This window comes from Malus domestica, chromosome 10 (assembly GCF_042453785.1).
Source record: "Malus domestica chromosome 10, GDT2T_hap1".
NCBI lineage: Eukaryota > Viridiplantae > Streptophyta > Magnoliopsida > Rosales > Rosaceae > Malus > Malus domestica.
In genome coordinates, this window is record NC_091670.1 from 17,811,653 (window position 1) to 17,817,652 (window position 6,000).

Genomic DNA, 6,000 nt, shown 5'->3' on the forward strand with positions numbered 1-6,000 from the left:
CATTTTTAGCTTATTTTTGGGTAGGGAATTTTGATGAGTTTACGTTTTTTTTCCCCTCTGTTTTTCGGTGTTTTCAGGCGACTGAAGCTGAATATGGAGAAGGTTTTTAAGGCTTCTAGACCTATTGGACATCTCAAGGTTTATGTGGTAAGGAATTTATGGAGTTCTATGTATAGTAGTGAAATTGTTTCTGTGTTATATTGAATTTAATTTAATGGTTATACTTTATGCTGTTATGAGTTAATATTGTTGATTTTTACTCTGAGTTGGATTTTTTGAACGACAGACTGCAAGGAGGTTTTCATAAAATGATATGATATGCCATGAAACTGAATGAAGCTTACGGTCGTATATTCTCTTTTGACAATTTCGTGGTAAGTTTTTATAACATTTAATAGTTATGTGTTCTAGGTTCTGATGGCTAGAGGAATATCGCATCTATGACGCTTTAACTGTGAAATTAATAAAAGATATCTAAATGCGTATTGGTGAGTTTTTTCCAGCAAGTGTTTTCGAGTTCAACTCCTCGAAATGGTACATTCTTCTCTCTTTGCCTTTTACTCTTTCTGGGTTTCTCTACTTTAGCTATTTCCATTGTTTGGTTGCCTAGAAAATTTTGGTCTTATTATTTAGGGAACTTTAACGAAAAGCACCCGGTACTGTTCACTTTAACGAAAAACCACATTTTTACATTAAAAAGTCAATCTTGGTACTATTCACTTTACCCTTTATTTTGTCCTTATCATTAAAACTCAAAATTTTTAAGCCCTTTTCATTAGTTTTCCTTATTATTTAAGACCCCAGATTGTGAAAAGTTGAAATTTTTGTTCAATATTAGGCTATGATGGGATTGCCAACAAGAGGGATGACTACTCGAGATGTAAGAAATGACTTATGTAAGTTCTTTTTCCTTTTGGGTAATGTTTTATGGTTTCGTGTATATCGTTTCACTATTTAAGTTCCAGATTTTTTTTCTTTAAAACAATTGAATGTTTGGCATATGGGTTATTTTATTTGTAGTTGAAGTTGTACTAGGTTTTTAATAGATATGGTTTTTTAATTGAAATGGAAAATGATAATTTATCTGTTATCCTTGCTGATTATGCGAATTTTAATTTCATTGCATTTAAAAACTGACAATTTGATTGGGTGGCTATTTGCTCAGTAGCCAAAGTGCTACAATTTTTAGGGTGCATCGCTCTATTTTGAACAAATCTTTATATGTATATAGAGTTGTCAACAACTACTATATATTTTATGTAAATAAATTTTATACATCTCAATGCTTACAACACAATTAATCCCTTATTCTAACGGTTATATTTCATACCTATAATGATGCTGACGTTCCAAAAGGTCTTGCAGTGCTTCCAAAAGGCTTTCAATATTGTTTTTTTAACTTTCGATGTCTAACAAGTATCTTATGTTTGTTTTTGCAGGAGTGGGGTGATCTTGGGTCTGTATATTGTCATTGATTTCAATTTGATTCCTTGGTGGGTTTGAATTTACAATCAGCTCATTTTTCACTCACTTAATTGTGCGTAAGATTTTAATCTCAGTATTCCATATTTTTTTTCGTATCACCTAAATATCTCATAATTGTTTTCATTTTGGCTACTTCATTATGGATCATTAATTAATGTCATTTGGTTAGTATGTGAGATTTGACTGTCTATACTTAATTTGTGTATTTAATGGATTATTGGGGGTCTGATGTATCTTAATATCATGTTGTTGTTGCTAATTAAGGATTGAATTCATCTTTATGATATGTTTGAATTTCTTGATTGAATGGACTTCAAAGTATGTTCTGATGCAATTGGAGGAAATAAATAAAAAGGGTAGCGAGATTGACTGCATAATTTGTAATTTGGGTTTAGTGACCTATAAAATTGCATAATTTTTTGAAATTCATGTACAGATTAATTGATAAATATAATGCTATTGAAATTTCTTATTGTTGTGATTGTGTTGTGCTTGCTCTGTATTTGCTTAGCTTAATTATAAATTAAGGGTGGTTGAAAATTAGAATTTTATTCATGCATGTTTTTTCCTTTCTTCCCAGCTATCAATTTGTTGTCGAGGGCTTCAGTTTCATTCATCTTAGAGAAGAGTATCTCATTACAAGGAACTTAATCCTTTTAATTTTCATCTACATTTTGTTTCTTAATGTCTAGGTGATTTACATGGTTTGTAACCATTAAATGACCTAACTTTATATTTACAATTATGTTTCTGATTGTTGATATTCAGGTTATTAAATTTTATCATATATGTTAACATATTCATTTTAATAATTACCACTTGCTTTGATAAATTGAAAACGCTAATTTTGTGACAAAAAAATCATCTTATTCCCTGTTTAATAAAATTGTGTAGTAATTGGAGGAAATTTTTGATAATAATGAAGTTACATAATTGTTCGTGTTATTTGTAATCCCACAACAACGCGTGAGCATTACTATCTAGTTATATATACTAAAACTCAGTTGATGATGGCACTGTTCAGAAATAGTAAAAGGGCGGAAATGCCCTCGCTTCTGTGTTTTGTTTCCGTTTGTCTCGCCTGCTTGATGGGCTAAAGAGACCTTTTCGCCCCTGTTTTCCACACGTCGCCCATCCTTACTCCTTCGACTTCGAGAGTCTTCCTAGCCACTTGGGTTGTTGTCCCTTCAGTGCCTTTCCTAATTTGCGGTCTTCCCTTTTCGTTTTGCCCGTTGTTTTTTCGAATCCTCTGATTCTCTTTGGTGTTCTGTTCTCTGTTTCGTGGAAAGAGTTCCTGATTTTCGTCTTTAAGGGATTTTCTTTGTGGTTTGTGCTTGCAAGGCCTTTTTTCATCCATTTAAACCTAGGGGATTTTTTTTTGTGGAAACTAATAGAATTGGTTTCCAGGGTTTCCAAAGTTGTGATCGAGGCAAGAATTCGCAGTGTTTGCCATTTTCTCCGTCTAGGATTTCCGGGTTGTGGCCGGATTTTTGGCCGATTTCCAGCCCAGTTTGGGGGCGGCATGTTCTAGATCGCTGTGGAACAGCTCTTATTCAGCTATATAAGGTATATTTTATAATGATTGTCTTTCATTTGGTTCTGTTTTCTTAGAGGTTTGATGCATTTTGTGTTGTGTTTTTCGGTAAATTGACTCGGTTCATATGATTAATTCCCATGGTTCCCATGCCATATTGGTTGAATTTATTTTAACTATATTTATTTTTGTTGCAGCCATATCCTCATATAAACAAGTGGAAGGTTTACAGGACATTAACAAATTAGTTGAGCTAGCAGTTCCTTTACTTTGTGATGTCCCTGGTGTGGGTGAAAAAAATGTTAAGGTAGTTGGGAAGATTTAGCAATGCCTTTTTTGTGTGCTTTACTTTATTACGTTTTGATAGGAGGTTCAGCAACAGATTACTAAAATTATCACTTACATATATAGCCTCCACCACAAAGTAATTTACTAAGAAATGTAAAGTACTTTGTCTTCTGGGTTAGTGTTCTCTAATTTAGATTAGACATCAGGGCTTTGAGCTTGGTAAGGTTTCTTTTCTTAATGTACCTCATTTTTTTTATTTTTTTTTCTTTTTGGAGTTTTTGATTTACAGATAAATTCTACGTTTAAATTCTCTTTTTGTGATCCTGCAGATTTTGTCTCTGTAATCAGATGGTTGATATCACTGTCTGATATTGTTCTTCTTCACTTTCAAGAAGCACCCGTGTTTATTGAAGGTATATAATCCGTTTAGACATTTAGTTTTCAATGTATCAAGTATTTTGTATTGTTAGTTTTTTTTGTTACTTTTGTTGTTACCTTCCCCTTTTTTTTTCTATTTTTTTTTCGTTTTTTTTCGCTTCTCTTTCGCTTTTGTGCGACCTATTTTCCTCAGTTTGTAATCTTTCGTTGGATAAATTTGATCGCCCAATCTATTCTCAAGTGATGTATTTGGTTTTAACTGTTTGTTTAATGTTAACCCCAACATTTTATTTTCGTTCTTTATGCATTTGAACCAAACTTAATTGGTGCTAAAAACCGTATAGAGCCTTTAACTATACAATGAATGCAATGTTAGCCAATAAATAATTATAAAAGTAACTTCGTCATGGGCTATAATCATATCCAGCATCGTTCCATGATTGTTACCAACCTTTAAAACCAAATTTAGTATCAGTATGTTTTACCTCTGTTTCAATCTCAACCACTAGCATCTACAATTTTGTATTAATCATCTTTATCGATTGTTCTTAACATTTGATCATCATATCCCAATATGTCGACCGTCATTTTTCCTCCCTTATCATATTTGAAACGATTATATTTGCACTCATTTTTATTCATTGGAAACAGTATTTGTGTCTCTCCGTATTCAATCCTTGGTGCAAAATGTTTACAATTTGAATTTTTTTCAGTTTCCTACAGCCAAATTGGAATCAATCTGAAAGAACTGCATCTATTCGCCGTCTTCAAGGTATAACATTGATAACTCTCAACCTTTAATTTATTTTTCAACTTTTTTCCCTTTTGCATTTCTAAAAAACCTTTATTCAATATATACTGATATGGTCATTTACAGCATAAGAAAAACTTCATCTTTTTTTGTCAATATTTAAGTTTTTCTTATTTTTCTTCATGAACCAGGTCAGCTCATAACTCTGTAACCATCCACGTATAGAACTTTATCCATTTTTATCATTGTGGTATCAATACAAATGTACTCTTATTTTTTGAGGTGGGATTGGTCTTAAAACACAAGAACCAAAATTTAATTGATCCCATTGTTCTGTACACAAAAATTCCATCGACCCAAAAACCTCACATGGAAAAACAAATGTATCACCTCTTTTTTTTCTTTTCTTTTTTCTTGCTTCTCCTTAGTTTTTACCTCACAAAAATTTAACGGTGCAGCACCGCAACAACGTGCGGGCAGCCTAGCTAGTGGAAACTAGTTATGGGTTGTGTTTAATTCTTCTATTTGGTTTAACTATGATGGACAATGATACAACCTGAACGTTTCTTCCAAATTTTTATCTGAGCTACATACACCTAAAATAAATTACTGTCTATGCAGTCAAGTAGTTGTGGGATTTGGGGATGAAAAATTAGAAATAGAGTTTGGGTAGACATCATATTAAAAGACTGATCATCGAACCCCAAACCTAACCAAAATAAACCAAACACAAGTTAAAATGAACCAAACAAAAACCGAGGAAAACCCAATTGAACTGAACCGAACAATACTTTCGGTTCAGTTTTTGGTTTCGGCAAAAAACTGAACCTGCCCCTACTTACTAGAGTATCTAGCAGGTGCCACACCAAAAAGCACTAAAATGTGGTAGAGAATGATTTCGAACTTCTCGTGAGAGTGAGCCCTAGTTAAACCTACAAACGCATCAACAATAAAATTAGGGATGTGATATCTACACTCCTTTTTACTTCTCTCATACTTTTTAAATTTTTGGCCTTCGGATCGGATGAATTGAAGAAGATCAAATGACAGAAATTAACAAGGGGTGTGGAAGAAGTAAAAAGGATGTGTGGATAGCACACCCCTAAAATTAACTTTCTTCATCACATGGCGAAACCCGTAGCCTTTATATGCACATAATACATATGTTATCTGAAATGTTTATTTCTCGTATCTTCAACTGCAGAGAGACTTTAATATGTAGGACAATACCTTACAATAAGGGAGTTGAAATCCTTTCTAAATCTCACTACCCGGAGTCCAAGGACCGAAAAATCTAGACAGTGAGAAATGTGAGGTCGGCAAGTGGAATAAGTTGAAAACCGTGAAATTCATATTTCTTGATTCTAGGACTCTGAACAATGAGATCTTGACTTGGACTCGGGCTTTTTAGCCGTCTTGAAACCTAGCTAATTATAGATAATGCTGATGGGACATGGTCATAGAATTAGGGTGGTTTGGTATGGGATATTGAACCAAAACCTTACTCCCGATTCCCAAACCAAAATTTTCGGGATTCTCAATTTTAATACCGATCCCAAACCAA

At 33.2% G+C, this 6,000-nt stretch overlaps 1 long non-coding RNA gene across 1 annotated transcript; it reads left to right on the forward strand.

The window, feature by feature from the left end:
• The first annotated feature begins 2,611 nt into the window (after positions 1–2,611).
• Positions 2,612–4,799, forward strand: LOC103401298 (uncharacterized). The gene is made up of 6 exons (XR_011572277.1): positions 2,612–2,811; positions 2,893–3,051; positions 3,217–3,326; positions 3,637–3,720; positions 4,399–4,457; positions 4,628–4,799. It is a non-coding gene; the product is annotated as an uncharacterized lncRNA (long non-coding RNA).
• Positions 4,800–6,000: the final 1,201 nt, after the last annotated feature.